The sequence below is a fragment of the Canis lupus genome, chromosome 27 (genome assembly GCF_011100685.1).
Source record: "Canis lupus familiaris isolate Mischka breed German Shepherd chromosome 27, alternate assembly UU_Cfam_GSD_1.0, whole genome shotgun sequence".
NCBI lineage: Eukaryota > Metazoa > Chordata > Mammalia > Carnivora > Canidae > Canis > Canis lupus.
In genome coordinates, this window is record NC_049248.1 from 8,332,985 (window position 1) to 8,347,309 (window position 14,325).

Here is a 14,325-nt window from a genome sequence, read left to right on the forward strand (position 1 = left end):
ATTGATTGGTTTCATAATTTTCTGGGCCCAATGGAAAATGAAAATGTGGGATTCCTTGTTCAAAAATTATTAAGACTTTGAAGATGGCTGAGAGTGAGATTAGGCCAAGCACAGGGCCATCCTTAAGATGCAGTTACATGTTCATGAAGCTTTATCCATACAACTACAGAGTTGGAAGACCTAATGAATCATCTGCTACCATAGCCTGTGAGAAGGTGATGGGATCACTTGGCAGGAGAAATACAGTAGAAGCTGAAGCAACTCTATCCATCAGAGGACTTTCAGGAAAGCCTGAGATTATCCTTGTGGACATTTGGGAAATCAGGATCTGGTCCCTAAGTGACCTTATGGGACAGGTGGTAACAGAGTTGTACCTTCCTGTCACCAAATTCCTGTTTATTCAGCCCAATCTAATAGGGAAAAGTAGGATACTTACTATTCCTTTCTCCAGGTTCATGTCTTTCCTGTTTATATTGGCTGACTCTTCACAGAGTTCTTTAGCCTCTATACAGAGATTTCCTAGACAATGATCTGAAATCACCAGTTTGTATTTGATGGCTTCCCTGATGTGTTTTATATTGTGCAGAAATCATCTCAATCTGGGTCCCTGGGGATGCTGCATTTTCCTCTTGCGAATGACTCTGATACCTCTAGAGGGCTCTGTTTAGTCTTCAAGATATAATTATAACTAGGCCCTAAATTTGCTCTTGCAGATTGGTTTTCACATCCTTCATGGAATGAATGTGTGGAAGAGGAGAAACTCCTGAGTGAAGATGCACTTGTATGTGAGGATACTGAGATTAGAGGCACCGGGGTGTCATATGAAGAACAAATATGCCTGTATTGAAACTCCTGTTACATTTTGGTCCAGACTAGAGGTCCAGAAAGTAGCACTGTCTATATCCAGATAAGATAGTGCCAACTTGTGTTCCATTTCTATATAAATTGTCCTTTCAGACCAGTTCTGTGTTATCAAGAAATCTTTGTGAATATTTAGAGACTTTAACACAAACTGCTTTTATAGAATTCATACCCCAAACTGCTTTAATCCAAACACATTTTCTTCCCCTGAGTGAAATCCTAGGTGATTGATCCACGCTCAGACTGAAGCAGATGCTGAATCCAGCTCCGGATCTGAGATTTCTTTCCTCAGGATGACTTCACAGTGAAAACATGTGAATATTCCAGAAATGTTCTAATTACATCATCTTTTCTTACATAATTTCAGCCCCTCCCCCCATGGACTTCAGAATGTGATTTCATGGGAGTGGGGGGATAGATGTGTGTATTTCAGAAATATCTTAAATATTTGTAAAAATAAACAAATCTGAAAACTTCTCAGAGGCATAATTGGAATAGTAAAGCACAAAATTCACTTGGAAGTGGAATGTTTTTGTGTTAACTTTATGACTTTGGCTGTGAAGATATCTAAACCTCATCTTGCTTCTAAACCTGATATGCCTTTTCATGGTTGAGTTATTGGGTTACTAGGTATAGCACACACAAGTTTAATTAAAATAAATATTATTTCCTGTGTCCTCAGTCCAGTAATCTTTGAAAATATAAATTGGTTCAAGTTACCCCATAGGTGAGATATCTTATAGGATATGATTTGAGAAGACTATCCACATTCACCATGACTATAACATGCTGAGGGAATAATAATGGCCCAACTCCTAATCAACCATCACTAAACCTGACTCTAATCCAGCTTCCAGCATTCCCAATATTCACCAAGAGATATGTAATTTCTGATCTTTTTTGATAGCCTGGGGAAGTGAGAACAGGTGCATGACATCTTGGAAAATAGTTGTTATAAGTAGTATACTGTTTCTATAAAATTACTCTCTACAACACTATGTCTGAATTACTTGTTTTGAAGAAATTAAGTAACCCCTTAGATTCAAGCTAGGAATATTGGAAGGTCAAATGATAAGTCCTGAAAAGGAAAAAGTACCCACTTTCACTCCCAAATTCCATCTGAATGTGTGCTTATCCATCAAAGGGAAAAAGAATGAAATCCCTTATTTCTGGCCTGCTGTGTTAAAGTCAACAGGATCACATGTGATATATACAGTCTCATATATACAATATGAGACTCATCTTCTGAGGTTCCTGAGAAAAATCATTAGAGCTCACACATCTGCTGGGGACTGATAGACCATCTACATATAATGTGCTCAAGTTCTCAAGTCCTTTGGAAAATAAGAAATGAAATAATTTGAATCATTAGCTCTGCATACTGTTCCCAGTATTTCTAATGGTTCTTGAGTGAATTTAGGCTATCATCCTTCTCACTACTACATCCTTAAAGAGTCCTTTTGTTGAATTCTCCATCACTGTTTTCTTCCTTTTTTTCCTATGCCTCTTATCTTCTTGCTGTCTCATTTCATCAAATGTAGGAGATTTTGCTGCTTCTTCCTCCTCCAAAACATTATTATCAAAAGCTTATGTAATCAGCATTTGCTGAAATTTAGTGTTGAGGGAAGCAGTGAGGAGGGAAGGTAGCCTGGTGAAAGATGCAAATAATTGCCCAATTTGACATCATCTTTTTTTTTTAAGAGAGAATCTTAAGCATGCTCCATGCCCAGTGCAGAGCCTGTCACAGGGCTCAATCCTCCAACCCTGAGATCATGATCTGAGCCCAAATCCAGTGCTTAACAGACTCATCTACCCAGGTGCCCTTAACTTGATCTATAAATTAACAATATTTTATGTAGTTTGGCTCAAAAATACAAATATTTATATTACCCTCTCAAAATATTTCTTCTTCAATGGGATGGTTTGTTTTATGTACCCCCGATCCTATTACTGCCAAAATGATAAAAGAAACAGGGGCTGCCAATTCCCAAAATCCACTCTGGAGAAATAATAGAGATAAAAGGGAAATGAACATCCAAAGAATTAAACACACTAGAATGAGACCTTTTCCTGAGCAGACTGAAACCTAGATTGAATTGGTGACCTGAGAACAGTGGACTGGGCAGAGGGTGGTCAATGCCTGCAACCCTGGTAGAGAGCTGTCAGGGGAAGAAACGAGAGTGTAAACAGGAGACAAATTCTGATCTTGCATTCCCCACAATTTGTTTTATTACTTATTCTAATTTCATAGACACAGAAATCTGTGTCAGTGATCCAAGCTACTCACTGTGCCCATGACTCCTATTAGGCAGGTACAAAAGTGCTACTGAGGTAAAAAGTTAAAGAAAACAATGAAGAAATAAATAATAGGATAAATATAGATGAAGAACAAATTGCTGATTTGAAAAATCAATTTCAGGGATGCCTAGGTGGCTCAGTTGCCCACCCTCTCTCTCTCAAATAAATAAATAAAATCTTTAAAAGAAAAGAAATATCAATTTCAGTAATTTTCCAAGAAGGAATGAGAAATATACAAAGACATAGAAAATATAAAATGCTAAGGGAGATGGAGATAGAAGAAAAGCCCTGGCATATACTTAAGAAGGGTCTTGGAAGTAAGAAACACAAAATTAGAGGGGAAGAAGGCACTGAATAATAATAATAATAATTCTATCAATAGAAACTTCACGGAATAAAAAGAATAAGTAAGGTCTCATTTTGGAAGCACTTATAGATTGGCACTGAAGTAAGATAAGGAAAAATGTTCACATGCAGACAAACTATAGAGAAGTTTAAAAAAAAAAAAAACCACCAAAGTAAAATTTCCAGAAGAAAGAGACCATCTTCTGCCAAGGAACAAGAATCCGATTGACTCTAAACTTCTCAGTAGCAACATTACTACGAGACAAAGTAATATTTTTTTAGTTTTATTAAGTTATCTCTACACCCCAGGTGGGACATGAACTCACAACCCAGAGATCAAGAGCCGCACACTCCTCAGACTGAGCCAGCCAGGTGCCCCAAAGTATTATCTTAAAAGAAGCAAGAACATTTAATTTGGAATTGTATGTGGAGCAAAAATATCATCCCTAAGTGAGAATGAAATACGCTATATAAGCCACAATTTTATGAAATATATAAAGCTGCTATTAACATAAGAAGAAACGATGAAATTGAATCTAACAATAAAGGCCTAGATAGTTTTATTGGTAAGTTTCATCAAGCTCTCAAGCAATAGTTACTATTTTATACCAAAAAAAAAAAAAAACAAGCAGCAGAGAATAAAGATAAAGGGGGGGAAAGTCCCAGCTTATTTAAAAAGCCTAGTATAGTATTAATTTTACTTTTTTATGGAGTGATAAATATACAGAGAGTAAATGTCATAAATGTCACAACCCAAGAATTGTTACATACCTATATGTGCATATATATGTATGCTGAAGAATATTTTCTGTGGCACAAGTTTCTCTCATGCCTGCCTCCCCTGCTTAGCATTCTATTGACCTCTTACCATTATAGATTAGTTTTGGCTGTTTTTGACCTGTTTGAACAGTGAGAATTCTTTTTTGCCTGCCCTCTTTCACAAAACAGCATACCTATGAGATTCAGAGGTATGCATATAACAGTATTTCTTTGAAATTGCTATCCAATATTCCTAGGGTGCTTGGATGGTTCCATTGGTTAAGCGTCCAACTGTTGATCTTAGCTCAGGTCTTGATATCAGGGTTGTGAGTTCAAGCCCCACATTGGGTTCCACACTTAAAAAAATTGCTAATATTTTAATGCAAGACACCATCACAATTTATTTATTTATTCTACAGTGTTTTGAGCATTGAATTACTTTCAGTGACTATTATAAATAGAGCTGATAAGGAAGATTAATGGGAAAGCAAAAAAATGAGTTCCTCTATCTACCATTTATATAAAGATATTCATATTAGCAGATATTACCCAAAGTTGATGAAAGCTATTTTTTTTTTTTGAGAATTCTCAGAAAAGGAACTGCTGCGTTATAGGGTATAAATAAAGCTCCAATGACTGAAACTAAAGATATGGAGATCTATAAACTGTCTTACAAGGAATTCAGAGAATTTATTATTTATTTATTTATTTATTTTTTTTTTTATATTTTTCCCAAGTTTTAATTTAAATTGCAGCTAGTTAAAAGAATTCAGAGAAAGCTTCTTAAAGAAATTCATGAGCCACAAAAAACACAAATAATCAACAAGTAAAGAAAATTAGAAAAACAATGCATAAATGAACAAGTTCAACATAGAAATCATTAAAAATAGAAATTCCTTTTTTTTGTATTTTTTTTTTATTGGAGTTCGATTTGCCAACCAACATATAGTATAGCAGCCAGTGCTCATCCCGTCAAGTGCCCCCCTCAGTGCCCGTCACCCAGTCACCCCCAGCCCCCGCCCACCTCCTTTTCCACCACCTCTTGTTCATTTCTCAGAGTTAGGAGTCTCTCATGTTCTGTCTCCCTTTCTGATATTTCCCACTCATTTTCTCTCCTTTCCCCTTTATTCCCTTTCACTATTTTTTATATTCGCTGTATGAGTGAAACCATATAATGTTTGTCCTTCTCCGATTGACTTACTTCACTCAGCATAATACCCTCCAGGTCCATCCACATTGAAGCAAATGGTGGGTATTCATCTCTTCTGATGGCTGAGTAATCTGACATTGTATACATAGACCACATCTTTATCCATTCATCTGTCGATGGACACCGAGGCTCTTTCCACAGTTTGGCTATTGTGGACATGGCTGCTATAAACATTGGGGTGCAGGTGTCTCGGTTTTTCATTGCAATAAACAGAAATTCTTAAATTAAGGAACACAAGGACTGGGATGCCTGGATGGCTCAGTGGTTGAGCGTCTGCCTCAGTGGTTGAGCCCTACCATGGCTCAGGGCATGATTCTGGAGTGCCAGGATCGAGTCCCACATTGGGCTCCCTGCATGGAGCCTGCTTCTCCCTCTGCCTCTCTCTCTGTGTCTCTCATTAATAAATAAATAAAATCTTTTAAAAAATTCAATTCTCTTTAAAAAAAAAAAAAGGAACACAATGACTACACTGAAGAATTCAATAAAAAATTTCAATAGCAGAATCAGTCAAGCAGAATGGTTGGGTGGATTAAAAAAACAAGGCCCAACTATATACTGCCTACAAGAGACATGGACTGAAAGTGAAGGAATGGAAAAAGGTATTCCATTTAATGGAAACCAAAAAAGAGCAGCAGGGTAGCTATGTTTATATCAGACAAAATAGTCTATTAGCAAAAACTGTAATAAGAAAAAGAGAAGGTCATTATAAATGATAATGGGTCAATTCATCAAGAGGTTATGACAATTATAATTATATATCCACCCAACATCAGAGCACCTAAATATTTAAGCACATACAGATCTGAAGGGGTAATACAATCATACTAGGGATTTAAACAATGGATAGATCTCCAACAAAAAATTGATAAGGAAATAATGGACTTGAACTGTATGTTGGACAAAAGGGGCCTAAAAATAATGCAGAACATTCCATCTAACAGCAGCATATGCCCATTCTTCTCGAGTATGTGGCACACTTTCCAGAGTAGATCATACATCACAAATCAGTATGAGTAAATTTAAGATGATTGAAATCACACCAAGTATCTTTCTCAGTCAAAATTTTACAATAGGAGAAGAGTTCTTAGCTAATGAAAGACTTGCAAATTGATTATATTGGCCTCCTCCCACCGAATGAGGGTTCTAAACATGTTTTGGGTTGTGTGGACACTGGGTCTGACCTAGCCCAAACTCTCCCTGTTGTCATGTACACCAAGCTGCCACCAATAGGGTTTTAGAAAAGCTGAGTACCATCCATGGATACAGCATCAAAGAGATAGTGATTGAGGGTCACATTTCAAAGATATTGAATGGAGATTTCATATTCCCTATAACCCACAAGCAGCAGACTTGCTAGAAAGGAAAAATGGAATATTAAGGTACCAAATTATTAATAGGTAAAACCACATTTGCTATATGGTGGAATAAAGTACTGTTCCGGGCTTTAGTACATTTAAATGACCAACCAGTAGGGCCTACTGTCCCACATGCCAGACTGGGAACTCCAGCTGAGGCACCTAATATTGTGAAGGTATGGAAGTCACAAGAGACAGCCACTGCCTTGACTTTCACCGAAGATCAATGTGCAATGCTGCTGAAAACACTATGCTCCAACACACCTGGGAAAGGAATTATCTACTGGAATTTACACTGGGACATCCTACCAGGGTAGGATGGATGAGTTACTTTGTACCCCTGGGTGAAGGGGAACTACTTAGTCTCTGCGGGGATCCCATTATCTTTGCTGCAAGCTTGTTAAAATGCAATATAGTTGGAATGGAACATGTCCCACTGAAAGAAGGGAATAGGTGGGGTCCTGGTCTGGCATATCCTACCCCAGTCCAGTTCCTCACACCTGGTAGTGCAGCCTCCATCAATCAACATGTATGGTTCACACAACCAGGTCACATTTCTAAAGCTGCCAACCTCCCTCTCTTCAGGACAAGGGGGGGAGCATTTTATTTTCCCACTGGTGTGATCATTTTGGTGTGTCTTCGTCCCCTCCATTGGCCTATGGAATATTATAACTCACCCAGCAAGCCTTGAATGATAGCCAACAAAGCTTGTCCTTACCCAACACTGACATGTCTCTGAGGAGAAAAGCTATCCAAAGGCTCATGAGCCTTCCTTCTGTGTGAGGGCATCAACACAAACAAAATAACATAGTCATGTAGATTTTAGTGTAGTTATTAGTGATGGTAACAGTAAAATAATACCAACATTTTTTTTGTTTCAGCTTCTAGACATTAATTCTTATCCTGGTAAGTCTTTAAAAAAGCTTGGGTTCAAGAATTTAATTTCTGAGACTCAACCAGAAATGAAGCCAATAAAGGCCCACAGGCATCTTAGTTCTCTGTTTATACTCCTCGAAACTGGGAAGTCACTTGGACCCTCAGGAGCTCAACACCTGTTAGTGCCATTTGTTTAATAGCTATTTTTCTTCTCTAAAATTCTATGAGGAATCCTCTGATTTTCCCAGCCCATAAGGACCCTTGCCTTTTCAGTCTGGGATTTTATTTCCTCAGCTGGGTGAGAAACCCCCTGAGGGCAGTATTAATGCCTTGGATTTCTTTTCTTTCTTTCTTTCTTTTTTTTTTTTTTTTTTTTTTAAGATTTTATTTATTTATTCATGAAAGACACACGGAGAGAGGCAGAAACATAGGCAGAGGGAGAAGCAGGCTCCCTCCAGGGAGCCTGTTCCGGGATTTGATCCCAGGACCCTGGGACCACAACTTGAGCCAAAGGCAGATGCTCAACCACTGAACCACCCAGGTGCCCCAAGACCTTGGATTTCTTGTGCAAGCCAGCACTGGGTACAGTTTTTGTTCTTAGGCAGTATTGTGGTGTCAATGACTTCTCTTTGTTGTTCTGAGTGAGCAAGAGGAAGGACCTTTGTGGACCTTGAGAGGAAGGACATACTCATGGCAGATAGAGATTAGGCATGAAGGCTCCTGGAGATGGTCCATAACAAGCCTTGGGTGCTGGCAAAGACTGTGTAAGCACACACGCATCTTGTCAGGGGGTGTGTACTAGTCATGTTAGAGAAGGAGGAGTTCAGACCAGGATCTGAGATCCTTGTGTGCAGGGGGAGTGCTGCCCGGATGGCGTGTCTCCTGTGGCAGGGGGCTGGGAATCTATAGGAAGAGTGGCTTGAAGCATGAGACTATTTCTGCCATCAGGTGCTCTTTTGAATGGGGGAGAATTGATTGATCTAAGTTCTTTGAAACATGTTCGTTGGATTTGTGTAGTAGCATAGGAATCAGGAACTATTAAAAGAACAGTGATATTCAGAGAAACCCTGCAGCCTAATGTTCTGTTTAATTTAGAAGAACGTAGCCCCCATCATAGAAAATAAACTCTTCCCTCCCATTGACATTGATTCATGGGAGAGGTTCCCATGATCCTTGTGATGCACAGTCCTGACATGATGAGCATACAGAGTATTTCAGAGCTTCTAGGGAAGGGTCTGAAATCTCTCCTCAGGAAAATTTGGTCTTTCGACTTAGACATCATTCTGCTGACAAAGATTAGCTCCAGGGCTGTGAAGTGTAGGGAAGTAGTTCCTGTGAATGGGTAAGGTTCCCATGCAATGAACCACACATTCTGAATATGTGAGTAGCAATCTACCTCCCTGCTATAGTCTGTCCTGATAGTCTAGTATTTTTGGTTCAAGAGAGCTGCAGTAGAAGGGAAACTCCCGGAGAGTCCTTGTTTCTATACAACATGTATAGAATGAGACTTAGCCAATCCCCATCCAGATCCTCATCACTCCTATTGTGCCAGAAGCTGTGACTTCATCACCTTGATCACCTAGGAGGTGAGAGAGCTGGGGCAGGGAATTCCCTGTCATTTCTCAAATCTCAATGGCGGAGGTTGAACCAGGGGCCAGTTTACTGCCAAATGGCGTTCCTTGGCTCTATGCCCTGTTTGCTATGCTTTTTGTGTTTTTTCTCTTTGTCATGTTCTCTCCCTTTTTACTTGAGATAGACCAACATATAAAGAAATGTAAGTACCATGATGGGGGTGGGGGGGGGGCATAGGGCTTAGGAGAACTGTACCAGAGAGAGTATGTATAGAGGGAGGAGAAGGTATACATTATAAGGTGAGGAACATGGAAACAATGACCGCTCTTCTATGGGCTAAAGGTCTTGGAAACAATATATATGACAGAAGTACCCAGGAAACACAGGTCAGGACTGGACTAGGCAGCCCATTTGTGGTACACCTGTGGAGGTATAAGGAGGTATCTAGGGCCCTGCCTGAGTTGACATAAGGCTCAGGTATAAGGATATAGGAAATCCTGTGGAATCTGGGACTATGTGAAGGAATTTCCAGATGCTGGTCTCTGATCCACCATGCTTTGTCTCAGTCTTGCTTAGATGCAGGTATTCTCTGCGTAAGGTTGTGCGTAAGGATAAAGAAAATGAGATAAAGATGGACCATCTGGGAAGGCCAGGTGAGTATTCTTCGCCCTTCACTTCTGGGCTCTTTATCTCCATAAACTGGCAACTCTAGTTACTTCCATGGTCCATGTGTGAGGTGGCTAAGAACTCTACACTCAAATCTTGTCTCAGTGAGACAGTCCCCTCATATTCTGTTTAGCGTAAGTTTTCTGTCTTCTCTCTAGGGAGAACATTTTTCAAGTGTAAGTTTGGTTCTGAGCCCCCATTAACTTCATAATCTAGGGTCTCCTGTAGGTGAAATAGTTTCTCTTTTCTCATATGTTCCTGTGATATATCTCCTCTTATCAGGGTTTTCTCTCAAGTGATTCAGTGACAAAGTTATCATTTTTTTCATGCTAGCCCATGAAAATAAAGGACTTTATAGGGATAGAATCATACAAACAGTTCAAGGAAACTGGAAGTCCATTGTTCTGGGGGACATTCTGAGCACTGGGTGACCATAATTCCTGCAAATTGTGTACTTGCCTCTCTAGGTAAGGTGAACTCTTCTCCTTTGTGCTTTTCTGTGATTCCCTTGTGAGATTACAGAAAGAGAACACACCAGATTCTTGGCTTTGTAGTCCTTCAACTCAGATATCATTGAGTTCCTCATATCTACCATATGACTCCTTCAATATGAATATTACATATTAAGCTTTTGTTTTCTCTGGTGAAAGTTGTGGGCTATTTGTTGAGGATTGACTTTTAAAAGCCTATGTAACATCTCTCATTATATGATTATTATAACAATTATTATATAATAATGCAACTATTATATAGAAGTAACATTATATATAGCTTTATTATTAGGTGGGATTTCTGCACACATATGTTGAGAATCAGGCCAAAGCACAAGAAAAGGATGGTCACTGAGAAATCTTTTTCAGCTTAAAATAGTTCTTATAAACTCACCTCAAGAAAAAATAACCTCAAAAAAAAAAAAAAAGAAAAAAGAAAAGAAAAGAAACAATAACCTCCTGTGACATGTATTTCCCAGACTATGGGTCAAGAGTCATATATACAGTCCTTTGTGACAGGGTTTTTCTGAGTGGTTAATGTTGTATGGAAGATTTTTTAATCTGTATCTCTTTCACTGTTCTGCTGTCCAAAATGGGAATGCCATTCTGTTGGGTCACAGGTATAATTAAACAATTTTCTTCTTGTTCTAGGCTGTCCTTTGGAGTCACCAAGGAGAGAAGTTCTGGGAAGGAAGGAAGATGAGGTGGGAAAAGATCTCTCACTACTTGTGAGGGTAGCAAGAGACGCCAGAGGTTCTGAAGTTGAGATCTGTACTCCTGGACCATCAATTTGAGAGTGGCTAAGCCTGCAAGGAATCACCTGTGACATCATATGCGAGATACAAGAGGGCTTCTTAGACCCTCGTTATGTATGTTTATACTGGAAAAAAAAAAGATAATAAATATTTGAGACTCTCAGAAAAGTTCTATAATACCAGGAATTTTTTGTTGAACTTATAGTTTCTTATACTCAGTTGCTTATAGTCAATCCAAATCTCAAATTTTCCACTTCCAGGTGAAATCCCAGGTGAATGACTTATGCTATCTTATTCTCCTAAAGCAACATGTAGAGTCATTCTTTCAGGAGAATAAAAGCTCATGGTCCCTATTAGACTAAGCAAGCACTTAATCCAGGGCCATGGCTGAGTCGTCCTTCTCTCTATCCAAGATTATCATGTGGCTAATTCATCTGAGCATTCTAAAATGTTCTGTCCAGATAGTTTTCTTATGTAAGTGCCATGCTCCTTTTACACCTTACAGTAGAATATAGGTTCATGAGGACAGATGCATAGAGAAGGAATTAATATAGATTATCTCTTTCTATCCAAAGCCTCATGCCCGCCTCCCAATGCTTTATAATCAAGTAAAACTATTTTTATCTAAGTTCCTCCACATAATTCTCTCATTCTTACCTACCACATTTATCTACTTAACTGCTCTTCCTCTCTGTTCTCCTCTTTTAACCATTTTTGTCATGATAGGTCAATAAGAATCCATGTAGAATTTTCTAGTTGGAGAGGTGTATAAGAGACTGTGGAGAGAGAGAAAGAGAAGAGGGAAGGAGGAGTTGGAGGAAGGACAAAAGAGGGAGGAGTGGGGAGAGGGGAGAAAGAAGGGAAGGCAAGGAAGAGGAGGAGAGGGATATCTAAGAGGCCAGGAATAGGCTGTTTTGAGTATCAATAGAAATTCAATAGAAATCAATAGAAAAGTCTGGCACTATCAGAACAGTTAGGTGAGGGATTTCTGCACTGAATGGGAAGTTAAAATTGTCTGGAAAAGTCCTTTTATTGTCTAATAATTACAATAATTTTTTTTATTTTTTATTTTTTTAATTACAATAATTTTTGATAAGGAACTGTTAAATCCCAATTCACTTTGATGTTGATAAAACTATGTGGATATCTATTAAGATGCTATTCAAAATGGCTGGGGTAGTTATTTGTTTTTTTGTGTCTGCATCTTTTTCTTTGGAGGAGGAGTCTCTTGGTATGTTCTTTTTTTTTTTTTTTTCTTCACAAATGCTCTTGCAGTTTCTGGGGACATTTCTTTTTTTCCTCATTTTTCATTTTATTCTCTTTTTATGGATTATTAACTTTTATTGTTTCTTTTTTAATATCTGATTGTTAAAAAAAAGTTTAAAATTTTTCTTGTCTTCGTCTCTGGGCTTATGTATGTTTTTCCTTTCTGATTTTTAAATTTCTGATTATTTCCTTCTGAGTCGGATTTCTTTCACTTTCTCTTTTTTCTTATCTGCCCAACAAATCTCTTGCAATATTTCATTCTTCATGTTTCACTACTTTGGAATGAGAGAATACAACTCTAAGGCCCTATTTCCCTGCTCCCCAAAACATAATCCTTCCCAGTGTTGGATGAATTTAAGGAGACCCAGGGCTCTAAAATTAGATATCAAATAGAAAGTCCTCTAGGTATTTAAAGCAGGAAGTGGTTTACTACAGGAAATTATGTGCTTACAAAATCCTCATCATGAAGTTTCAAAAACCCCAGGAAACCACCACTAAAGGTCACCATGCTGCAAAACCAAGGCTGGCAATTTTCAGGGCAAGTACAAAAGCCCCTACAAAATGAAATTGCCAGTAGACAGGATAACCCAGCATGGTGACCTAGCCCGGATTCCACCTGTATGGGCTATGGGAAGTGTAGTGCTCAGTCTTCCATCCCCTGCTGTTCAGGGATATTCCAGCCTTTGTTGTTCAGGAATTGGTATGAGGTAATGCAGCTCAGTTGCCTGCCTATCCAGTGCAAAGAGAAGCTCTCTGCTTACGTTCAGGAGAAAACCTAATGATGACATGACAATTCTTAGCTTCTTTTTCGGTTCTCCACAGGGATTCTTCTGGCTGCTGGGTAAGAGGGCTTAACAATTGCCCAAGATGAGATCCTATCCTTTTGACATTAATTCCAAGGAGGAAAACCCATCGTCTTTCTCACCTTTCTATAATCATACCACAATCACAATAGCTTTCCATTTATTTTCCCCAAATCTTAGTTATTTAAACCTATATATCTTCATGTGTGTTCTGTTCTATACATCAACAGTCTTAATGTCCTTCCCAGAAAGCTATTGCTCTTTCAAATTGCTCCCTGAGTGGTAATATGCCTGACTTATTAATAGATATACATTGTAACTCAACCTCTGGGTCTTAAGTTGAGACTTACACTAGCCTAATAGTTTTCTTCCTGAGCAAAGGTAGTTACTTCCCTTGCATTTGTACAAAGAGTTCATCATGGTTCATTTCCAAGTCGAAAGGAATAATCTCTTCTGCTAATGATGCCCTGGAATAACAGTTCCAGAAAGTTGTTCACTCCTCAATTACCACTCTGTTGAAAAAATAATCCTAAATATCAAATTTTAAAAAGGTTCCATTAAACTTTTATTATTATTGTCTTTCTATATAATCTTCATATACATTTAAATATCAAAAACCCCACTTTTTTCTCCTTTAACTACTAGTATTAAAGGAGTAGTATACTAGTTATCTTAGGCCATTAAATTAATCTTAAAATTTCAAACATTGGTTTTATTATTTATTTATTTTGAGAGAGAGACAGAGAGGTAGAGACGGACAGAGGGAAAGGCAGAGAGAGTATCTTAAGCAGACTTCTCACTGATCACAGAACCTGACGTGGAGCTCAATCTCACAGCCCTGAGCTCATGACCTGAGCCAGAATCAAGAGTTGGGCACCCAACCGACAGAGTCACTCAGGTGCCCCTCAAACATTGTTTTTAAATGGAAAGGCAAATATTTGTTTTTTAAATATTTCTTTTGTGATTATAAAATGGTATTTTTCCCCAAAGTTTATCTAGATGAGGTGACACAAACAGACTTTATATTTAAAAGAATAAAAATATCGAAGAGTTCTGCATCAAGAGGAA

The 14,325-nt window shown here is 38.4% G+C and overlaps 1 long non-coding RNA gene across 2 annotated transcripts in view; it reads right to left on the bottom strand.

Annotated features, from left to right (window-relative positions):
- LOC119866429 overlaps positions 1 to 1,182 on the bottom strand; it is a 30,125-nt gene extending 28,943 nt beyond the window's left edge. For both annotated transcript variants that reach the window (XR_005379811.1, XR_005379810.1), the window contains exon 1: positions 1,034 to 1,182. This is a non-coding gene — a long non-coding RNA (uncharacterized LOC119866429). The remainder of the gene's footprint in view (positions 1 to 1,033) is intronic.
- Positions 1,183 to 14,325: the final 13,143 nt, after the last annotated feature.